The sequence below is a fragment of the Schistocerca americana genome, chromosome 3 (assembly GCF_021461395.2).
Source record: "Schistocerca americana isolate TAMUIC-IGC-003095 chromosome 3, iqSchAmer2.1, whole genome shotgun sequence".
NCBI lineage: Eukaryota > Metazoa > Arthropoda > Insecta > Orthoptera > Acrididae > Schistocerca > Schistocerca americana.
This window is the reverse complement of record NC_060121.1, coordinates 672,893,341-672,907,043: the sequence shown is the minus strand read 5'-3', so window position 1 is coordinate 672,907,043 and position 13,703 is coordinate 672,893,341. Positions and strand designations below refer to the sequence as shown.

General features: G+C 41.0%; 1 non-coding gene across 1 annotated transcript; it reads left to right on the top strand.

The window, feature by feature from the left end:
* The first annotated feature begins 13,350 nt into the window (after positions 1 to 13,350).
* On the top strand, positions 13,351 to 13,425 carry Trnas-uga. The gene has a single exon. It is a non-coding gene; the product is annotated as a tRNA-Ser (tRNA).
* The last annotated feature ends 278 nt before the right edge of the window (positions 13,426 to 13,703 follow it).

Sequence of the window (13,703 nt, the reverse complement as noted above, 5' to 3'; positions counted from 1 at the left end):
GGTTTACGTAGTTATTACCGCGATATTGGTCAAAACTTTAGTGTGTTAAAGACACTAATGATTCTTTGAACTGGTGTTATTGGATAGTGCAACTACAAGCAGAATGTTAAATGTTAAAATAGTCAGAAAGAGTCGGGCACAAAAACTGTAAAAGAGACCACCAACATATTCGGAGTATAAGGTGCTTGTTGTTTTCGCTGGGTCTAGCGCGTATAAAATGTGGAGGTGTATAGGGGTCGGAATCTAGAGTGACCTAGTAACTGCCAACGGATCCTGTCCTACTAGAACACATTAGGAACGCCTCCCACCAGATATTCCCTCTTTTACTGTATTTAGTTGGTAGTGTACCGTAGGTTCAATGGTTATACCGGATTCTAACTAAGCCGTGAAATCAAGAAAAAATATTCTCAAGCTAACCCTGAACAAAGTAATACTTACTCGGTACAGTCTTATGGGGATGACGGCTTGCTTTTTAAACGATATTTGCACTTTACAGACTTTTTATTCTGCTGACTAAAATTGCATTCGGACTGCTGACAAGCTGATTTAAAAAGGTCCTTAAGAAACTAACACTTTTATTTCCATATTAGTGCATGTTTGACATGAGATTTGAGTACGAAATTAAGATTGAATGTTAAGCATTATCATTCTGCACGAATTCGTTATCACAAAGAAGAATAATGGACAAAAGGATCAGCATGAGGGGAGCTTCTGTGCGTTAACGGCTTGGGTTCTTGTACTGGATGGAATATTAGCCATACAGGCACTAGACACGCTCTGTTGAAGACGGTAAGAAAAATGGTTGAATGTGCAGGTCCATTAGTGGAATGTACGACCAAAGAAGCACAGGTTAAGATCGAGGTGCTTTGCCAAGGCCAGAGGAATGTTTCTATGGTTCAAATGGTTCAAATGGCTCTGAGCACTATGGGACTCAACTGCTGTGGTCATAAGTCCCCTAGAACTTAGAACTACTTAAACCTAACTAACCTAAGGACAGCACACAACACCCAGCCATCACGAGGCAGAGAAAATCCCTGACCCCGCCGGGAATCGAACCCGGGAACCCGGGCGTGGGAAGCGAGAACGCTACCGCACGACCACGAGATGCGGGCGAATGTTTCTATGAATAACAAGGGAATGATCCTCATATGGACCCCACTTTGCTAACAGAGTCGAATAGTCACTTTCGGAAACTGAAAAAAAGGTGCCGTGTTCACTAATTATATGTGTATTCACATGCAAACAAAGACTGAATAACTTAGAACGTTCTCTAGTACCAAAAGCCCCGATATTATCAAGTTACACTGTGGTAGAACGTCCCAGCAAACCCCACTTACAGTTTCATTTTCATTTACTATCCCAGCCTGCATGCTGCAGCAGCACCACGTGTCCGCAACCTCGGAAGTTTTCCAAGAGCCTTCAGCTACGTCCAACACATATCATCTCTACCACTCCCCATGTCTATTTGCCCATCGGCCTTCCTCAAACATGCCTTCTCGCTAATATATTTTTGAGACCTCTCTGACGCGTCCACTGTCACACCCCACGGAGTGATGTACTAGCCCAATCAGAGCGCTTGGGGAACAGAAAAAAGTACTCGAGCCTTGTCAAAGCATTCACCAAGAGATCAGAGGTGCCAGTGAAGCATCTCGCCTATAATGCGGCGGAAAGCTCGCCTCTCCATCGTCGAACGCCTCACAAGCAATGTATTCCACTAAAGGAATGTGGCAGTGTTCATTCCAACCGTTTTTTCGTTCGCCCATCCTGCCATTATCCGGTGAAAGTGACCGGACTCTGTCCCTGACTCCCTCCAGTAAGTCAGGCAATAAGTTAGTCCCCACATCCTGCTAAACTTACATCATGTGCTTTCATCATGGCAGTGAACACATATTAGAGGCGGGAGATCATAAAAGGCACTTAATATTAAAGTAAAATACAGGATTTCACAGAGCACTTCCTCTGGCATCGGGGTTATTTAGTTGTATCAGAAACAGATGGAAAAACCTTATGTTACCAAGTCAAGTTAATGACTTCTGGTTTAATGTAAGAGGTACCACTATCAATAAACGGTTTTCAATACCCTGTTGCCAAGAGACAATTTCTGTAGGGACTCATCGGTTTCGCAAAAGGATTAGGGACAAGAAGATTTAGGCCTAGGAGATATTTAAGTATCGTCACATAAGTAATGGCATTTGAGGACACGCTAGCGCCAATCCAACGAAGTTATCATCTCAAATGATACAAATTATACCCTACTAAGAGCCTGTAAAATAGCTGTGAGCATACTTTTGTTAGTATTATCGCATATCGGCTCGGAAGCACAGTTTGTATAATACAGAATGGTGTGTCTGCCAAGATACTTGAAACATCACATGAAGGGATGACCAATAAAGACAACAACTGGCATATCTAGGAAGTATTACTGAAGCCGAAGGCATGACTTTCTCCAAACATCGAGGGGCTTTTCAAGAAACAGTTTCAGGGAATTATCAAACTAGTACTACTACACAGGGTGGAGGATACACTTAAACTGGGGCACCATTCTCGAGCAACAGGATCACAACATATAACTAGAACAGGTTAAGGTGAGTCCAATTTTACTAACAAAGAGTATAAATAGTGTGCTACAAAATGAACTTAACACCTGTAGATCGTCAAAACTCGTGTATAATGCTCTGTGTAAATATACTTAGCACCACAGCTGTAGTTATATTGCATCGAAACAAATGTGGATAAAACATGATGTAGGAAGTGTAAAACAAAGATGAAATTAACATATACAAATTATCTGAAATAAGACTGTCTATTATAGTGCCTAAAATATGTAACGATATATACTGAGTCAAACTAAGTCGAAATAGGTATGAGTAACTAGTAGTGTAGATGGAGCAAGAATAAAACTGGAAATTAATATTCAGTAATCCAGATGTTCATCACCACTTAAATATTCGAAGTTTACCTTGATAACACATTCCACATCATCTTCCATATGGCTACAACTAACCATTCAAGCATTAAAGTTCAGAAAGTGTCCATAACAGCTGCAAATTTTGTAAACTTCCTACTACCCATGACTGATTGATTTCTTTTTATTATGACTGTTGTAAGTTCAATGAAGTTCATCCAAGACTAGTGAGAGTGTTGCTTGTCCTAAATTACTGTGGTGGGAAGACAACTCACTTCGATGTACCAAAGAGTAAGTCATATTGGTGGCAGATGTAATCTATTCTAAAAGAAACCCAACTGTTCTTATGATAGAGGCTCTTCTTGCGCACTAGAATTTGACATTGGCAGCTAAATTAAATTTCCACATTGCAAATCTTTCATTGTACTGAGTATAACAAGGTTCTAAGTGACTAATTCTCCAATGTGTACAAGCACAAAAATTAGAATGGCTCAGATGTTACGCTTCCCACTGACCAAAGAGACTGAATAACATCTGTTAACTGACACATACTCAAAACTTCTTCGTTGATGTGTTGAAGACTATCAACGCTTAACGTCCACGTGGACGTGTTGCACCAGCAATGTCGTGTAATGCATCAGTTGTCTGTTCAGATACAAGTTACGTAAGCCTAAACCTTTCTCAGCTCAGTGTAGGTGGGTTACAAGCTTTGTTGTAGGTCTACAGCTGACAAATTTATGGTATTGGTCAAGCAGGTGGTCTCCATGAGAGTAGATCCAGCCCATTTACAACCGAAGTCCTTTGAGAGGCAGCAGTCGCGCTTTTGTTGGGAGACGACAAACGGTGTGGAAGTCAGCTGGTTCCTCTGAAGAGTGCTCGTTGATTCGGCCCAAAAGGAGTAGTGGCAGTGGCTTTGCAGCAACAAGGGCGGCTCCGGAGTTTAATATAGCTGAAGGTTAGCAGGAGTGCCGGCAGAGCGCGTTCACTTCGACTGCACCCTTGCTACTGGTGGAGGGGGGGGGGGGGGGAGGGGGGGACAGCTGTCACGCTCCTCAAGGCCACAGTCTAATTTTCATCTCCTATACCACACCCACACCCACTACGTGAACATGGTTAAGACAGAATGTAGCAATCATTTCTCTAACTGTCTCCATTATCAAAAGTGCTTCCAAGCACCTCATGAGTTACATTTTACAATCGTTAAAAGAGCCTTGGAAGACTTAAGATCAAATATAGCAGAAAGGATAGATAACATTCCATCAGAATTTCTAAAATCATTGGGGAAAGTGGCAACAAAACGACTATTCACTTTGGTGTGTGGAATGTATCAGTCGGGCGACATACCATCTGACTTTCGGAAAAGCATCCTCCATACAATTCCGAAGCCGCCAAAGCTGACAAGTGAGAGCATTATCGCACAATGAGCTTAACAGCTCATGCATCCAAAATGTTTACAAGAATAATACACAAAAGAATGGAAAAGCAAATTGAGGACGTGCTAGATGAATCAGTTTGGCTTTAGGAAAAGTAAAGCCTCGGGAGAGGCAATTCTGATGTTGCGGTTAATAATGGAAGCAAGACTAAATAATGTTCAAGACATGTTCATAGTATTTGTCGTAGAGCAAAAAGCGTTCGAGAGCGTAAAATGGTGAAACATGTTTGAAATGCTGAGAAAACTAGGGGTAAGCTATAGGGAGAGATGGGTCATATACAATATGTACAACAGCCAAGAGGGAAAAATAAGAGTGGACGACCAAGAACGAAGTGCTCGTATTAAAAAGGGTGTAAGACGCTTTTCGCTCCTACTGTTCAATCTGTACATCGAGGAAACAATGATGGAAATAAAAGAAAGGTTCAGGAGTGGAATTAAAATTCAAGGTGAAAGGATATCAATGATACGATTCACTGATGATATTGTTATCCTGAGTAAAATTTGAGAAGAATTGCATGATCTACTGAACAGAATAAACAGTCTAATGAGTGCACAGTATGGACTGACAGTAAATCGAAGAAAGACGAAGGTAATGAGAAGTAGTAGAAATGAGAACAGTGAGAAACTTAACATCAGGATTGATAGTCACGAAGTAGATGAAGTTAAGGAATTCTGCTACCTGGGCAGTACAATAACAAATGACAGACGAAGCAAGGAGGACATCAAAAGCAGAATAGCACGTGCAAAAGGGCATTCCTGGCCAACAGAAGTCTACTAATATCAAATATCGGCCTTAATTTGAGGAAGAAATGTCTGAGAATGAATGTTGGAGAACATAGTAGTGAAACAGGGACTGTGGAAAAAACAGAACAGAAGAGAATCGAAGCATATGATACGTGGTGATACAGACATATGTTGACAGTTAGGTGGACCGATGAGTAAATAATGAAGAGGATCTACGCAGAATCCGAGAGGAAGGCAATATGAGGAAAACACTAATAAGGAGAAGGGACAGGCTGATAGGACATCTGTTAAGACACGAGGGATTTACTTCCATTGTACTAGATGGAGCTGTACAGGGCCAAAACTGTAGAGGAAGACAGAGATTGGAATACATCCAGCAAATAATTGAGGACTTAGTTTGCAAGTGCTACTCTGAGTTGAAGAGGTTGGCGCAGGAGAGGAATTCGTGATGACAAAAAAAAGAGTGCCAAAAATAAACACTAATTATTCCAAGAGAAATTCTCAATATGCAATAAAATGTTAAAAACAAAGTTGTAAGTACAAAATGGCAGTCATATTCTTTTCCTCTCCAATTCTGCGTAGAACCTCCTCATTCCTTACCTCATCAGTCCACCTAATTCTCAACATACCTCTGTAGCACTGAGTATCATATACTTCGATTCTCTTCTGTTCTGTTTTTCCCACAGTCCCTGTTTCACTACTAAGTTGTTGTTGTTGTTGTTGTTGTCGTGGTCTTCACTTCTGAGACTGGTTTAATGCAGCTCTCCAAGCTACTCTATCATGTGCAAGTTTCTTCATCTCCCAGTACTTACTGCAAACTACATCCTTCTGAAACTGCTTAGTGTACTCATCTCTTCGTCTCCCTCTAGGATTTTTACCTTCCAAGCTGCCCTCCAATGCTAAATTTGTGGTCCCTTGATGCCTCAGAATAATCCCCATGAATGATGGACCTCGCCGTTGGTGGGGAGGCCTGCGTGCCTCAGCGATACAGTTGGCCGTACCGTAGGTGCAACCACAGCAGAGGGGTATCTGTTTAGAGGACAGACAAACGTGTGGTTCCAGAAGAGGGGTAGCAGCCTTTTCAGTAATTGCAGGGGCAACAGTCTGGATGATTGACTGATCTGGCCAAATAACACTAACCAAAACGGCCTTGCTGGGCTGGTACTGCGAACGGCGGAAAGCAAGGGGAAACTACAGCCGGAATTTTTCCCGAGGGCACGCAGCTTTACTGTATGATTAAATGATTATGGCGTCCTCTTGGGTAAAATATTCCGGAGGTAAAATAGTGCCCCATTCGCATATCCGAACGGGGACTACTCAAGAGGACGTCGTTATCAGGAGAACGAAAACTGACACTCTACGGATTGGAGCGTGGAATTTCAGATCCCTTAATCAGGCAGGTAGGTTAGAAAATTTAAAAAGGGAAATGGATAGGTTAAAGTTAGATATAGTGGGATTAGTGAAGTTCGGTTGCAGGACGAACAAGACTTTTGGTCAGGTGAACACAGAGTTATAAATACAAAACCGAATAGGGGTAATGCAGGAGTAGGTTTAATAATGAATAAAAAAAATAGGAGTGCGGGTAAGCTACTACAAACAGCATAGTGAACGCATTATTGTGGCCAAGATGGACACGAAGCCCACGCCTACTACAGTAGTACAAGTTTATATGCCAACTAGCACTGCAAATGATGAAGAAATTGATGAAATGTATGATGAGGTAAAAGAAATTATTCAGGTGGTGGAGGGAGACGAAAATTTAATAGTCATTGGTGACTGGAATTCGAGAGTAGGAAAAGGGAGAGCAGGAAACATACTAGGTGAATATGGATTGGGGTTAAAAAATGAAAGAGGAAGCCATCTGGCAGAATTTTGGACAGAGCATAACATAATCATAGCTACCAGTTGGTTCAAGAATCATAAAAGAAGGCTGTTCATGTAAAAATCCTGGCAATAGTAGAAGGTATCACATAGATAATATAATGGTAAGACAGAGGTTTAGGAACCAGGTTTTAAATTGTAAGACATTTCCAGGGGCAGATGTGGACTCTGACCACCATCTGTTGGTTATGAACTGTAGATTAAAACTGAAGAAACTGCAAAAAGGTCGGAATTTAAGGAGATGGGACCTGGATAAACTGAAAGAACCAGAGGTTGTACAGGGTTTCAGGGAGAGCATAAGGTAACAATTGACAGAAATGGGGGAAAGAAATACAGTAGAAGAAGAATGGATAGCTCTGAGGGATGAAGTAATGAAGGCAGCAGGGGATCAAGTAGGTAAAAATACGAGGGCTAGTAGAAATCCTTGGGTAACAGAAGAAATATTGAATTTAATTGATGAAAGGAGAAAATATAAAAATGCAGTAAGTGAAGCAGGCAAAAAGGAATACAAATGTCTCAAAAATGAGATCGACAGGAAGTGCAAAATGGCTAAGCAGCGATGGCTAGAGGACAAATGTAAGGATGTAGAGGCTTATCTCATTAGCGGTAAGATAGGTTCTGCCTACAGGAAAATTAATGAGACCTTTGGGGAAAAGAGAACCACTTGTATGAATATCAAGAGCTCAGATGGAAACCCAGTGCTAAGCAAAGAAGGGAAAGCAGAAAGGTGGAAGGAGTATATAGAGGGTCTATACAAGGGCGATGTACTTGAGGACAATATTATGGAAATGGAAGAGGATGTAGATGAAGGTGAAATGGGCGATACGACACTGCGTGAAGATTTTTGACAGAGCACTGAAAGACCTGAGGCGAAACAAGGCCGCGGGAGTAGACAACATTCCATTAAAACTACTGACGGCGTTGGGAGAGCCAGTCATGACGAAACTCTACCATCTGGTGAGCAAGATGCATGAGACAGGCGAAATACCCTCAGACTTCAAAAAGAATATTATAATTCCAATCCCAAAGAAAGACAGATGTGTAAATTACCGAATTGTCAGTTTAATAAGCCACAGCTGCAAAAAGCTAACGCGAATTCTTTACAGACGAATGGAAAAACTGGTAGAAGCCGACCTCGGGGAAGATCAGTTTGGATTCTGTAGAAATGTTGGAACACGTGAGGCAATACTGACCTTACGACTTATCTTAGAAGAAAGATTAAGGAAAGGCAGACCTACGTTTCTAGCATTTGTAGACTTAGAGAAAGCTTTTGGCATTGTTAACTGGAATACTCTCTTTCAAATTCTGAAGATAGCAGGGGTAAAACACAGAGAGCGAAAGGCTATTTACAATTTATACAGAAACCGGATGGAAGTTATAAGAGTCGAGGGACATGAAAGGGAAGCAGTGGTTGAGAAGGGAGTGAGACAGTGTAGTAGCCTATCCCTGATGTTATTCAATCTGTATATTGAGCAAGCAGTAAAGGAAACAAATGAAAAATTCGGAGTAGATATTAAATTCCATGGAGAAGAAACAAAAACTTTGAGGTCCGCCAATGACACTGTAATTCTGTCAGAGACAGCGAAGGACCTGGAAGGGCAGTTGAAAGGGATGGACAGTGTCTTGAAAGGAGTGTATAAGATGAACATCAACAAAAGCAAAACGAGGATAATGGAATGTAGTCGAATTAAGTCGGGTGATGCTGAGGGAATTAGATTAGGAAATAAGACACTTAAAGTAGTAAAGGAGTTTTGCTATTTGGGGAGTAAAATAAATGAAGATGGTCGAAGTAGAGAGGATATAAAATGTAGACTGGCAATGGCAAGGAAAGCGTTTCTGAAGAAGAGAAATTTGTTAACATCGAGTACAAATTTAAGTGTCAGGAATTCGATTCTGAAAGTATTTGTATGGAGTGTAGCCATGTATGGAAGTGAAACATGGACGATAAATAGTTTAGACAAGAAGAGAATAGAAGCTTTCGTTATGGTTTGCTACGGAAAAATGCTGAAGATTAGATGGGTAAATCACATAACTAATGAGGAGGTATTGAATAGAATTGGAGAGAAGAGGAGTTGGTGGCACAACTTGACAAAAAGTAGGGACAGGTTGGTAGAACATGTTCTGAGGCATCAAGGGATTACAAATTTAGCACTGGAGGGCAGCGTGGAGGGTAAAAATTGTAGAGGGAGACCAAGAGATGAATACACTAAGCAGATTCAGAAGGAAGTAGGTTGCAGTAAGTACTGGGAGATGAAGAAGCTTGCACATGATAGAGTAGCATGGAGAGCTGAATCGAACCAGTCTCAGGACTGAAGGCCACAACGACAACATAGTGTTGAAATAGGGACTGTGGGAAAAACAGAACACAAGAGAATCGAAGCATATGATACGTGGTGTTACAGACGTATGTTGAGAATTAGGTGGACTGATGAGGTAAGGAATGAGGAGGTTCTAGCAGAATCCGAGAGGAAAGAAATATGTGGAAAACACTGATAAGGAGATGGGACAGGATGATAGGACATCTGTTAAGACACGAGGGATTGACTTCCATGGTACTAGAGGGAGCTGTAGAGGGAAAGAACTGTAGGGGAGGACAGAGATTGGAATACATCCAGCAAATAATTGATGACGTAGGTTGCAAGTGCTACTCTGAGATGTAGAGGTTGGCACAGGAGTGGAATTCGTGGTGGGCCGCATTAAACCAGTCAGACGGCTGATGACAAAAAAAAGAGTGACAAAAATAAACACTTATTATCCTCAGAGAAATTCTCATTATGCAATAAAATGTTAAAAACAAAGTTGTAAGTACTAAATGGCAAAGTATGCTTTACAATATGTGTTGCCTCTTCATTTAAATAGCGAAAGGTGTTACAGAAGTACTGCTAATCAAGCTATATTTTAAATCACAGATTAAGGTGGAAATTTTCATTGATTTTTTTATGCACAACATTTTGATTTTCATTGATTTTTTATATACAACATTTTCATATGTGTTTGGGTGTCTACAAGGGTTTAGTCCATTAGTAGTGTTATTCGAGAGAGTGTTACATCAGTCTATTGTCTTACTAGCACGCCATTATTGGGCAATAAATTTACGCTTGCCTCCATTCAATACGATAACACGTGCTAAGCTATCCACAACCTACTAGTCCCGCCATATTATGATTATATTACCCTCTTGTTCGTGCAGTGAGAGTCTAGTCCAACTACAAAATCCCTAAATCGTGCTCCCAAAAAAGCAAATATAACTTATGTGGGAACACACATATCACTGTATACCACCACCACCAATTCTTGTTGTCTTCATATCTTCGATGTTCGGCACTGATCTCATCCTACTGGTTATCGTTTTGACATCCATTAGACCTGCAAAATTTGTTATTTGTCAACGAATACATCTGCTGTGGAGAACATGAAATAAAACTACCATCACTACAGAAATACTTAAGATCTAACAGCATAGCAAGAGACAGTCTTAATGCATTGCTAATGTGACGGTTGAGATATACCTGTTTCCATCATTGTAATACGATGTTTCGTTCCAGCTAATACGTTAATGATAAACTTTTATCTTTGTGATGGTCTCAGCACATTCGTTGAATTGAGGATTGGCGACCGGTCTGAGGTACATTACATCGACATAGTTATCTCTTAAGTCACAATTGCTTTCGTAGTTGAGCCTGTCACAGCTTATGACAGTGCTTCGCTACAACAGTTTCTTTCCCATACATGAAAAGCTTATTTCAAAAGTGGTACAAGTCCATTACCTCCACTTTTCTACCTATAATGCTTCTGCAGGTAATGAATCCAACAAACAGAAAGAAAGGTTCATCTATAGCAAGCAGCCATATGCTTGAATATTTCTGGTATCTCTACTGCAGAATACTCAGCGCTCATTTAACTTGAGGACTCTGTATCTCACAATGAACAAAAATGTGATCAGCAATAATACTCATGCTTCATTCATCCAAGTGACGACTTCGTAGACATCAGAAACTGTAATGCATGGTGGTCAGTACACACCTTTGTAATTCTTCCAAACAAGAAACAGCGAAAATGGGAAATCCCGCACAATCGACAAAACTTCTAACTCTGTCACCGATTAGTCTAATGCTGCTTTGTTCAACATTCTGTCGCAAATGCGACTGTCTTATTCACAACCTGTTAATTCTGCACCTCCTCCTGGAGTAGATGCCCACCAGAATTAACCCATGAGTGATATGGCAAAAATCTTTACCTAATCTCTTCTCTTCCCGCGTGTCGCATTATACAACAAATGAAACTGGTGACTTTTATCTGCATAAAGAACCCATGTAACACCGCATACACATGCACCAATACTTTGATCACCTTCAGAAATGTGTCTTTACCTATTTCCACAATTTTCAGCGATCTGTGTCGTCTATTACATGTAACTGAAATATTAGATGGCTAAACATATTTTTCTACAAGCGGAACTGAAGAGGTTAAGTCTAGTGGGTTAGAATGAGTGCCTGCAAGAGATCCCTCTTTAGCTATTAGAATTCGCGTTGTGCCTTTTCACTCCACTTTCATGTACTAATCCTGCCCTTGGGGCGGCGAAACTGCTGTGTCTCCATATAATTAGTAGTGAACCGTTTATAGAAATTTATTAAGTCGATATACTCCCGGGCTTGTTTTTTTTTTTACCTCTGAGCTGGATAGTCTCTCAAGGAATACAGCTCGTCGGGTTCTCGTCTGATCCCTACAGGGATGATGTCATTCCCCATAAATTTCGGCTCAGAATAACCAGAATCGTTTTCAGATGGATTTACAGTAATCGCACGCTTTTGGAATACTGCCAGCAAATGATACGAAGTCTGATAATGTGCCGCCCACGACTTCTACGGATAAGCACGTCACCCACATAAACAGGCCTCTTCTGTGCTGACTATTGGCACATCGACGGAACTGTGAGATTTTTGGTTGCACTGGTGCCGCCACCTGTAAGCCATGTTGAGGATGCGTGAACTAGGAATCAGGCAATCGGTGATGTGCCGAGAACGAGTTAGTTCGCCAAGAACCTCTAATGCGGGTCGTGAATTGCTGAACCGGCAACAGTAAAGATGTGTTGTGCTCCGTCCGTTATATGGTCTGGTGACTTAGGCACAGAACTGTGTTGGATTTCGTAGTTACTATTGACATATGTGAAAACGACCACCCAGTGATAGTAGATTCACTGACAGGTAAAACTCCTTGAGGGGAGTTATATTCGTATACAGCCTACGACAGTAACAGGAACAGCAAAAGCAACGGTACGTTTCTTTCATATTTAGAGTTGTCCAGTGCTGTCCGCCCACTTAGTAAATGCAATAACGGCATGTGAGACGTGTGACTGTTCCGACTGTTATTTCAAATGATTCTAGTACTGTGCTGACAAGCAGAGCCTCCATTTAATCCCTAGGTAATGTGTGTAATTAATAGTCATTGACACTTGTATTTGCGTAAATTGTTGTAAGTGCAAGTGACATTACGTACAGATGGCAGAGACTAGTATATCATTTATTTATGTAAGTGAGTCAAGTTTCAGTGAATTTAAGGGCGAATTCCATTAAAGCGCTTGTGTAATACGGTTGGCTGTGTAGTTCTTAAAATTGTCAATACTTTACTGACCAGAATGAGCTGTGTAGTATATACAGTAGGTTATGGCACTTCACGAGAAGCTAAACAGCTTTTTCCTTTTGTAAACTAGGTATGGTTGTCTTCTCTTTTTGGTTATTCCTAAGCGTTGTGAACCTTGCGGTATAAAACATAATAAACCGAGCCCAGATTGGTAAAGTAGAATTGCAACGGCTATTGTTGAGCACTAACTCAGTTTCGTTCCAGATTACCTCAGCTCTTTCATTGTCTATACTGTTTTGTAGCCAAGCCAGTTGTACAGTGCACTACGTCGCCTACGATGCGTTCCACTTAGTATTATAATGTGACACTCCAACAGTTGATAAGATGTATGCCCCAACGACAGAATTAGTGAACTGGTTGCTGGAATTTATTTTTCTGAATCATTTGTGTGTTGTAACTGTGAAATTTAAGTGAAGCATCTAAGTATTTTAGTACTCAGAATGAGATTTTCACTCTGCAGCGGAGTGTGCGCTGATATGAAACTTCCTGGAAGATTAAAACTGTGTGCCCGACCGAGACTCGAACTCGAGACCTTTGCCTTTCGCGGGCAAGTGCTCTACCAACTGAGCTACCGAAGCACGACTCACGACCGGTACTCACAGCTTTGCTTCTGCCAGCACCTCGTCCCCTACCTTCCAAACTTTACAGAAGCTCTCCAGCGAACCTTGCAGGAGAGCTTCTGTAAAGTTTGGAAGGTAGGAGACGAGGTACTGGTAGAAGTAAAGCTGTGAGTACCGGGCGTGAGTCGTGCTTCGGTAGCTCAGTTGGTAGAGCACTTGCCCGTGAAAGGCAAAGGTCCCGAGTTCGAGTCTCGGTCGGGCACACAGTTTTAATCTATTTTAGTACTGTTAGTTCAACTACTAGTTGAACTTAAAGTCATTTTTAACTGTAAATACTTGAGTTGCAATTTCTTTTAATTTAAATTCAAGCCACTGTTTCATTTTGAAGTCCTTTCTTAACCACCTGTGTATTTGGACTGTAGTAAAGCATTGAACTGATATGTCCACACACTTAAATACAGTGTAAACTAGTGGTTATTGAAGTAAATCTTTTATCATGTTTCAGTTCTCCCAAAGTTAATTCTTAACAAAGTAATGATTT